General features: G+C 35.0%; 1 pseudogene; it reads left to right on the top strand.

The window, feature by feature from the left end:
* Nucleotides 9,646-10,713, top strand: LOC109722095 (annotated as a pseudogene).

The raw sequence follows: 11,372 nt of genomic DNA, 5'->3' as shown, positions 1-11,372 counted from the left end.
AACTAGTGACGCTTTAAAGCGTCAGCAAGAATAACCTCAAAACTTGTAAAAATATATATGTCGGGATAAATATATCGACGTCTTAATATAGCGTCGAAAAATTTTTATCAGTATTTGATAAAAAAAATGTTTATTGACGATATTTAATCATAATATCGGCACATGCCAAATATTGAAGACGCTAGAATAAAACATCTTCTAAAATATATCTGATTGTAGCGACAATTATTATTATTAATAATACTCTTTTATAGACTAATTATCTATAATATGCAAGTCTGATAGGGGGTCTTTCTTGGTATTTCTATTATATGTAGCTTACAATACATTATAAGCAAGTAATACATGAAAATTTATTAAAAAATTAAAAAAGTACATTAGATGTAAGAATTATGAACAATTCCTCGTATCTTTTTATACTATTTTATATAAAAAATTTTCACAGCCCATAGGGCAGAACTTTTCTAACGAGGACAAAGAATGTCAAATTCACATGCATATCTTTATGGCAGTAGGTCGCTCGCGTGGGTACGAGTTGGCCCGGAAATGTGTATCACAACTCCCAAGGGTGCAAAGCATTGTAATCACGCGTAACAGTGCCATTTTCGTAAAAATGCTTGGAAACCCCTCGACAAGAGGAACTTCTGAAACACACCCCTCAACTTTATATTTGTAAGCATTAATTAATGCTGTGTGTATATACATCCAAAAGTAGGTGTAAATCGTTCATTTTATCATACAAGGATCAATATTTTCATATTTCTTTTATTATTTATTTTAAGGCTAAATTACAAAAAATTTTCTTTTATATATATCTGCTTTTTCACTTTTTTTATTTAATATTCAAAAACTTATATTTTACCATGTCAATATTTTAAGTTATTGCATTTATTAACTCCCCTCCGTCAGAGATCCAACACTGTTCAGCCTATTTCTTATAATTTATACGAAAAATACGCTTCAAAATAATAAGGATAATTTGGTTATTTTGCTCTCTCCATTAATGCCGCACTTCCTGAGAATATTTATAAACTTTTAAAGAGACAAAATCTAAATTTTTGAAGGTCAGAAAATAAAAATAAAAAAACTGATATTTACTGAAATTTTCTTTATTTTAGCTTTTTTTAATAATAAAAATTCACAAAGATTGTCTAAAATGTTAGATTGGTGGGTATAAGATTTAGGTTTATATTAGTTTGTATATAGTGTTTCTAATTTAAAATAATAATAATAATAATAAATCCCTCTCCTCATTTTAATTGTACATCTATTTTGATCACATCACCTACATATAATTTTATAAGACTTCAAAATATGAGAAGATCTTTTTTTTTTTCTTCTAGTTTTGTTAATTGAGTACAATAATTGAAGAATAGAGTGAACCTATTTTCGATTTTTGTTATTTTTTAATATGTTAAAATAGGAAAAAAATTGCATTATATATATATATATAGGCTAGGGCTACTATACTCTTATGAATATAGAGCCCGGCATACTCATAAATTGTTTTCAATGATGGAGCTTCCGAATCGACGATCCACTCCGTTAAATATGATTTAAAGTATTTGAAACTTCTAGAATATAAATTTTATAATTTTTTGAAATAATAATAAAGTTCATCAAGCGGGTATAAAATAAATAGTGAAAATCGAACGACGTCTTAAAAATGGATGATCGGATTCTTCAATTTAAGATTGAGTTATTGGTATTTATCTATGTAGTGAATAGAATTTTCTATCAAAAATATAACCGATTTCGATTCTTTTACACCATTAAACTAGCAAATATCTTATACCGGCCATTAAAAATTGTCAATTTTGTATTTGAAACTTGTCGAAAATAAATTTCGTAATTTTTTGAAATCATAATAAAGTTTATTAAGCCGGTATAAAATGAATGGTTAAAATCGAACGACGTCTTAAAAATGGATAATTAGATCCTTCAATTTAAGATCGGAGTTATTGATCTTTTTCTATGTAGTAAATAGAATTTTCTATCAAAAATTTAACCGATTTCGATTTTTTTACACCATTGAACTAGCAAATATTCCATACCGGCCGTTAAAAATTATCAATTTTGTGATCTTTTGATCACAAGGTAAATGATGTCGAAAAGTTATAAATTTGATTTCTAGACGTTATAATAATGCAACCAAAATTATTGTGAAATTAATAACTTCAATTAAAAAGAGAAATCTAGATAAAGTTTAGCGCGTTTATTACCAAAATTAAAAGTTTAAATGTCTGTTTGCAAAAGAGCTAAAGTTCAGGGGATCTTTGTGTATTTTTTTTTTTTAATTTCTTCATTGATTCTTCTTTAGTTTCTATTTTTTTTACTTAAAATTTATAGTTATATAGTTGAGTTAATTTTTTTTAAAATTATTTCATATCTTAATTAGCTGTTAGTAGTCATCTAGTTCAGTTGTGTTCTCTATACAGTAGTTTAATTACCGAATTATTAATTAGTTTAGTAAATTTTTAACTTACAAATATTGGTACTATTTGGTATTGCTACTATTTTTATTAACTTTAAAGCACAAATCATACATCTCCCAAAAAAACAAAAAAAAAAGAAAAAAGCACAAATCATACGTAAAGATTGGGCGAGTGGATGGTATATAGTGCTTATAATTTAAACATCTGAAAATTTTATTTAGCAACAAAATACAAAAAATAAGTACAATTTTTTTATTTTTATATATTATTAAAAAAAATGTCTTTTAGTATTCTGCTATACAGAAATGCTAGTAAAAGAATTCATCCGCCATGACAACAAATTATATAAATTTTTTTGCTTAATAAATCGAGTGACGAAAATATAAAGCAAGCTAGGCTTTAATTAGTGTATAATGATAAATTTATTATATATTTTTGTCAATAGTAAAATTTGTTTTATTTATAACAACACACTTGAGTCACCCTAAATTATTTGTTAATTTATAATTTTGTGAAAGTATAAGTTAAATTTGTCAGCCACATTATGACACAGTATTTAGAAATATATATATAACATATTCAATTTTCAAGGCATTTGTTTGAAACAAGGTAAATCGTCTCATAATTAATCGTTAATTAAGTCCTTGGAAGATAATTTATATTCACACATAAAAATTTCATAATGTGTAAGTTATCACCGAATAATTTGTTCCAAAATTAAATAGATCCAACCAGATGAGAAGTATGATCAATATTTATTTAGCCTCTAAGTAATATTTTAGAATATGAAAAATTATCATATTCATGAAATATGCTATCCAAATTGAATCTTCATTGCCAAAAAACTTATAACTGTTTAATCTCCTAACTTGCGGCAATAACAACAACAGCAGCAGCAGCAGCAATAGTAATAATTCTTATAACGCACAAGTTATTACTGAATAATATACAATTGTTAAAACTAATCTTGAATCGTCCTTTATTAGATAGATCTTTTGAATGATAGGATGTTAGAGTCACATGCACTTAAGCGTCCTCCATTTTAAGAGGTTCTAAATTCGATTCCCATATCTAAGGGCCTGTTTGTTTTGCCTCGGTCAGAAGATCATACAGAGGTTGTAATTTCGTGTCGTATGAAATCGCGCTTTCGCGCCGTAAATAAAAATCAGGGTCGGTGCTTGCAGACCGTACGCTTCCAACTGGTCCCTGTATCCGCTATTCAAGTTTAATTACTAGTCTCCTCCAAACATGCGCGCTTGCAGTTTGACAAGGTGAGAAACTTTCGCGCGGGAGATTGGGTGAAACAAAACACAGATTTATTTAAAATGAGGGTACTTATTGTTGGAGCATTTCACAGATCCCATATGCGTGAGCATGCAGAGGTGCTGCTTCTCTTTTGGCCAAAAGCCGCATGTGAGAAGTATTTTCCGGACGCGGAAAGTTAGCTGCCGCAACGTCCTACTGTACTCTATACAATAGTGTAAATTTAGATCACAAAATATATATAGGAATATTTAATACAACTAATTAGATATAATCTAGGACTGGCGATTTAGTTTGATGTTCGAGAGCCAGCTCTTTTTCAGCTCAAAATAAGTTCGAGATCGATTGCTTATTTAATAAATGAATAGAACACGAGCTAGTTTGGATCATTATGCTCGTGTTCGGCTCTATATATAGAGAGAGAGAGAGAGAGAGCGCCCTTTATTAGAATACTATCGATAACAAACGGCTTGATTTACTGCTGATTTGTTTTCGATGAGAAAGAACTTATTTCCATTCTTCCTTCCGAGCCAAAGACTCCTAGGTATCGTTTGGTTCGGGGATAAGCAAAAAGTAGCTATTCCAAATATAGATGTAAATTGAGGTATAAGCGGTGATTAGATCAATTTTGCGTTTGGATGAAAATTGAGTTATTTCTGGAAATAAAAAGAAATAGCGTTTGGTTAGGTAAGATGGAATAAGAAGGGTAGTGTCACGCCCCGGATTACTCGTTTTCCCGGGCTCGCTAACAGACCCGCCGTATACATAGATATTTCCTCTGTATACGAAGCGAAAAGTAAAAGTACCTGTAATCATACAATACTACAGACAGTAGTATAGAGCAGCTAGGAGAAAATAAACCATAAATATAAACTGTGGTTCTATACATACATAAGATCCAAGATACAAAAGCACTCGCACTGGCGAGAGTACAACATCTGTATGTATAAACCAAAACTACACTACCTGCAGCGGTTCTCCACTAGCTCAGCAGCTCGACTAGAAGGGCTCTGACTCGCGACGCCCTTGCCACGATCAATATCAGCGACAGCAGCAGTCGAAGACGATGGCTCTGCAAAACAATGGTAACAACTGGGCGTGAGAACTACTGTAAAAATAAGTAGTCCTCAGTGGGTACCGCCCTCAAACTCATCGGTCCACCCACTAAGTCTACAGGGGTAAGCAAGAAATAGTAAGGAAAGTTGGAACATATCTAGAGCTATCTGCCTCTATACTATCATGCTCTAATCTAACCAACTGTAGAACAGTATCAACTCAAACCCAATCTTGAATAGGGACTGTAATCATACCCGTCCTTGGGGCTGTGAACACACCCGTCCCGCCAGGTTGCAACTAATCAGCTACCTCCACACTAACAAATCCGTAGAGAGTAAGTCCAACTTGCACGAACGACACCAACGCAAAAGCACAGTGCCCGCCTCCGGAGTGGCACTCGTGGGAGCTACCCAACCGAGTATGCAGCGTATCTCTGTCAAACTCAATCAAGCTCTAACAAGCCAAAGTCAAATAGCTAGGGTCAAAACAGGTCTAGAAGCCAAATCCACGTGCCCTCGGCATAATCTGAGACCAAAAATAAGAATCTGGGTCCACCGTCCACCCTGACGGCACCCGACAACCCGAAACAGCCTAGACTCTGCTATAAAAATAAGCTCGGTGTCGCAGAATGAGCGTAAATGCATTCTAAACTATCTCGGATATCCACCGCGCTGAAACAGCGGTGATACAATCAAACCACAGCTCCTAAAGTTAAATCAGGTAGTAGAATCATATAACGGGTCAAAACACGGGTTTTCTCCTAAGTCCAATTCCAAGTCCAATATGCATATTTATCGAATTATTAATCATGCTCTCAATTTTGATTTTATACATGATCTAATCAAAGAAATTGAGCTAACACATGATCTACCAAAAGCTGAAATCACACATGTCGACTAATACGGGCTTAGGAGTAACACCGATGAAAACCCACCTCGAGAGCAATTTCCTGACAGCAAGAAGGTCACTCAGCTGCGGGACACCCTGTCGGAACTAGCCGCACCTGCTCTCAGCCCGCGAGCGTCCACAATCTAAGATTGAACATCAAAAATCACAAAAACCATCACTTTACACTAATTTCAGCACTTAAGCTAATTTAGCTCAATCTCAATCTCAAAACTCACCTAATCACATCCAAATCTGGTGAGGATGGTCTCAAATCCAGTAGACTACACAAAGATATCAGGCTCAGGACCAAACTTCCCCTGCTTCCAAAGATCGCATCAAGAAAAGCTCAAAAATCTCATTTTCAGCTCAAAGTCAACAGTAGTTCAGAAAAATCTCAGTTCGACCAAGCTAACATCAACCGAAATCTGCAATTCTGGGCTTCGTGGATTCCTCTGGAAGTCTGGAATCCAGCAAACCAAGTTTTACAGCGATCCGACCTTCCTACGTTGCACACGAGCCAAAACACCAAAGGTCGTCGCTGGAAAACTGCAGGATCAGCATCTACTAAGCTGAATCAATGAAAGTTTGATGCAATTTGAGGCAATCCGAGGGTTTAAGATGCTAAAATGAACTTCTCTGTGAAGAAAGGAGGAAAAAAGCAGCAAAGGGGCGTATACCAGATATTTATAGGGTGTTGGAGTGGTCAGATAACCTTCATGAACAATTGTTGTAATATGATGTCCTTGCAGAAAATCCGAGATCTGGGCACCCTAAACCTAGTTCTAGGCGCCCAGAACTTCCAGCCTGCACAAATGCTCCCCTTCGATTCCTCCGCCCGCGGTGTGCTGCGCCCGTAAACGGCTCCGGCAGACCTCACCTACCACCAGCCACGTGTCAGCGCAAACGATACTCACGACGTGTAATTTTCGGACCTACTTCCGGGCGCCCGAAACATGGACCCGAATTGGCTTCCAGTTCTGATCAAATCTGCACTCAACTTTTGGGCGACCCTAGACCAGTTCTGAGTGCACAAATCTGGCAAAACTTCAGTTTTGCTTATTTGAGTGTGACGAATCCATTTCTGTATCCATTTCGCGCAGAAACAACTTTGACTCAATCCGACACTCTCCAGATGTGTCGACCAGTCACTAACACTGAAGCCAATCCTATCCGAAGCTTAGAAACACTACAGGTAGTAAGTTTTTATAAATAAAAAATAATAATATTATCCTGTTATTATATTTGAATTTAAATTTTTAAATTTTTAAATTTATATTTTGAAATTTAAAATTTTAGCTTTGAAATTTCAAAATTTGAAATTAAAATTTGAAATTTAAAATTACAAAATTTAAATTCAAAATTTTAAATTTTAAATTTCAAACTTTAAATTTAAGATCAAATTTAAATTTGAAAAATACAAAATATCAAATTTTAAATTTCAAAAATTTAAAATATCAAAATTTAAATTTAAAATTTTGAATTTAAAATTATAAATTTTAATTTTGAGATTACAAATTATAAATTTTTAAAATTTAAATTTTTAAAATTTTAAAATTTAAAATAAGAATAGGGTGGGAACAATTTAAACTAAAAATAATTTATTATAATAAATTTATAAATTTTTTTTAAAATTCTACTTAAACTTAAATTAATAAAAAGAATTTATTATAATATTTAAATATAATTTATTATAAAATTTATTATAATATTTAAATATAAATAATATGTATTAATATAGTACAATTAATAATTTTAATATATTATAATATATAACATATTATATTTATATAATTTAGTTTTAATTCAATTTATAATTTTAATTAAGTTTGAAATTAAGCATTGTAATAGCACTATTCCACCAAAATGGTGGAATAGCAAATTCCTTGTTATTCTGGAGTAACCGGAAATAGCAAAATTTGATCGAGATAAAATATTCCGGTAAAAAATCATCCCGTTTGACGGAATAGCGGGGATAACTTTCGTTATCGCCGCTTATCCCCTGGACTGGGGCCTGAGAGTTTCTCCAATAACATTTTGGAAGCAAAACTGACCGTCCCTAGAGTAAGTGGCAAAGGACTTGGTGGTTGGTATCCGAGTCCCAAGTTCGAATCCTAGTTGATTCATATTTTCAGCTAAATTTATTTCTAAATGAAATAAAACGAAGCGCGTAGCGCGCTACCTATCTCTCTCTCTCTCTCTCTCTCTCTCTCAAAAAAAAAAAAAAAAAAAAAAAAAAAAACATTTCGGAAGCAAAGATACACTTCATTGTGACAATAATGATGTAATCATACATGTGAGTCTGACTTTTGGCCCCAATGCATCTGGGATCACGTGGTGTCGTAGTAGTTTCACACAAAGAGACACATCATCGAGAGAGTTTTCATTTAATTCCTTAAAATTGTTCGGTTAAAAGCACCTAATCTAATAAATAGATATGCTTTCAATCCTCACAAAAGATTCTCTAGATAATTAATATATTGACCAACTTTTATTCTAAAGTGGTGAACAAATAAATTATAATTTTTTGTATCATATATGGTTTCTTTACATATAAATACGTCAATAATTAATGCATGCTTTATATTATCCATACTAATACACCAATAATTGTAGTTCAACCATATTTTACTTTATCATTCCTTAATTTGTTTGGATCCGTGGATTTACTTTTGTTTCCATCACAAAGATGTACCGTTACTTAACAAAATAGTAAAGTACTATATATATAGATCTTGCAGTTTGTAAATCATACTATATTTATAAGCAAGTGTTTATACCGAAAGAAAAGTGAAACTAACGGACCGTCCCTAGAGCAAGTGGCAAAGGACTTGGTGATTGGTACCCGAAACCCAAATTCGAACCCTAGTTGATTCACATTTCCAGCTAAGTTTATTTCTAAATAAAATAAACGAAGCGGGTAGCGTGCTACTATCTCTCAAAATAAAAAAAAAAAGAAAAGAAAAGAAAAGTGAAACTATATATATATATATATATATATAAAAGATGATGACAAATTGAAATTTTGAACCAACTTAAAAGTACTTATTGTTAAACAGTATACTACTCGATCTGTGATTTTCAAAATTGACAGTAAACTTTTCCGATGAAACAAAAACAAAAGTATAGAATAGTTAAGATCTTGTTTGGATGCCTCTATAATTAAACTATATTACGCTGGTAGAAAAATTATCTTATAAATCATTTCGAGAAAAAAAAAAAATTTTTTGGAGCATAGTTATAGTACTATACTCCCGCTAAAACTACAATAGATCCATTCTAACCAAAGGAAAAAAAAATTTTCACCATTAATTTTTGGGCTCCCCTACCCAAAAGATGTATTTAATTCTAAATTTAAAATTTCAACATGAAATTTTAAATTTCAACCTAGACTTTCGATTTCAAATTTTAAAATTTTAAATTTTAATTTTAATTTTTTAAATTTAACTTTAATTTAAATTTTAAATTTTAACTTCAAATTGTTATAAGTTCTGTAAAATTGTACGATAAATATATCCAAACAGATTAGAAATGAAACTGTGAGATTTTTTTTATATAAAAATTTTATAGAATTTTTTAACTATGCATGCATAAACATGGCTTAAGTCTTTTTTTTTTTTATAAAAAGATGTCATTTCTTGGGTGCGCATAGCATATGCCCTTTAAATTATTGAGGTGTGTGGGGAAGGCCAAACAGCAGCCGGAGAGCACACCAAAATCTCTGCCCTCTGAGTTCTGACTCTTGTCTGTCTGCGCCGCCTGCTCCCATCCCAGCATCCCTCCCTCTCTCTTTTTTTTCCTCCTCCTTCTTCCCCCATGTAAAGTTTAATTTTATGTAGTAGTAGTTTTTTTGTTTTCTTTCTTTTTTTTTTTTTTCTCCGACTCGTCGTCTTGTTCAGCGTCGAAATTTTTACTTCGTTGGATGGAAGAGAGAAGCGACCACTACTACTACCAGCAGCAGCAGCAGTATCTCCGTCGTCGCGGCGGCGCGGCGGCGCGCGGGGGTGGGGATGGGGTAGAGGGGGCGGGCAGGGGGCGCACATGTGCGGCCGGCGGCGGGCGGAGGACCGGCACAGCAAAGTCTGCACGGCGCGCGGCCTCCGCGACCGCCGCGTCGGCTGTCGCCGCCACACCGCCATCCAGTTCTACGACGTGGCAGGACCGCCTCGGCTTCGACCGACCGCCCCAGAAGGACCGCTCGACTGGCTGCTCAAGAACGCCCAGCCCGCCATCGACGGAGTCTCCTCCTCCTCCGCCTCCCCGTACCCGCCGGACACGCGCCCGCACCAGCACCCATCCCTCCTCTCCCCCACCCCGCGCCGCCGCTCCCGCCTGCCGCCGCTAATTCCGACGACTTCGCCATCGCCCTCCTGCAGCAGCACCACCACCACCACCACTCCCTCGACGCCGACGCCATCGCCGACACCATCAAAGCCTTCTTCCCGATCGGAATTGCTGCCGCCACTCCTCCTCCGTGCTCCAACTCCAACATCTACCAGAATTACCCGCCCGACCTCCTCTCTCGCAGCAGCAGCAGCAGCCAGACTGCCCACGACCAGAATCTCCATCTCTCCCTCCACTCTCTGCAAGCGCCGAATTTCCACCACTCTCACAACAGCGGCGGCGGCAGCGGCGGCGGCGGCGGAGATTACATGTTCGACTTTGCTCGTAGGGATTCCCTTCAGTCCAGTGATCCGTCCTCCATTCGCACCTGCTGGTTCGGCCCGGGACCCGCCCACGAACCGTCGGAGGAGGCGGCGGCCGCATTCGCGGGGTTCCGCGTACCCACGCAAATTCGCGGCGACGGCGGCGGCGGCAGCTTTCGGGAGAAGCTCGCTTCTGATGCTCACCAATAAGCAGGTGATGGCCACTCTCTCATGGCTAAAAGGCCATTGTAATGTGTTTAACCTTTTAAATTTGTTCTTAGGTTAATTTTCTAAGGTGGATTGTTCATCTCATGTTTTTTTTTTTTTTTGTTTTCTCTTCTCTCTCTCTTTTGCTGTGTTAGTTGTTGCAAATGTCTATGTAGCTATTGAGGGTTAACATAATGTTAACTTTATTTGGTTTTTCTGTAGAACTGTTATTTGAGTAATTTAAGATGTTCATATATATATATATATATATATAAAAGGCTTTCCGACTTTTATATTTATCTAAAATTCTAAAGACTTTTTAAGTAAATTCTCAAAGTAGGGGTGTATATTATATATATATATATATATATATATATATTACAAGGACAACGGAGAAACTTTTCAAGAGTATATTTGAAACAACGGATAAATATATATGAAACTTTATAACTTTTTAGGAATACCTAGACAATTATCTCTTGTTTTATTTTATTTTTTATTCAATAACATTAAAGTACAAAATAGATGCATATATATATATATATACATGATAAAAAGCTCATTTTAACCTTCCAGTACTTTAGCTGAAAAAGTATTTAGTTTCTTGCTCTTTTTTCTTTACTTGTATGGTAGAGGAACTGGAAGATACATAGATTCTAGCTTTAAGTCACTTCAAGATTGGTTATAAATGTAGGAACAGATTCCTTGTGGACATGTCATGCATGTCCAGGGCAAAATAGAAGCAATAAAAGCTCTCTACCAAGAATGGGCAATGCAGAAGAGAATAATGGAGAAAAATCCACTTAAAAAAGCCAGGCACTTTTGCAGCAGCTGTTGTTATTAGTAGTGGTAGCTCTACTACTCTCTAATTTGGGAATGA

This window comes from Ananas comosus, linkage group 16 (assembly GCF_001540865.1).
Source record: "Ananas comosus cultivar F153 linkage group 16, ASM154086v1, whole genome shotgun sequence".
NCBI lineage: Eukaryota > Viridiplantae > Streptophyta > Magnoliopsida > Poales > Bromeliaceae > Ananas > Ananas comosus.
Note: the sequence above shows the minus strand (reverse complement) of the source record. Positions and strands in the feature narration are given on the sequence as shown.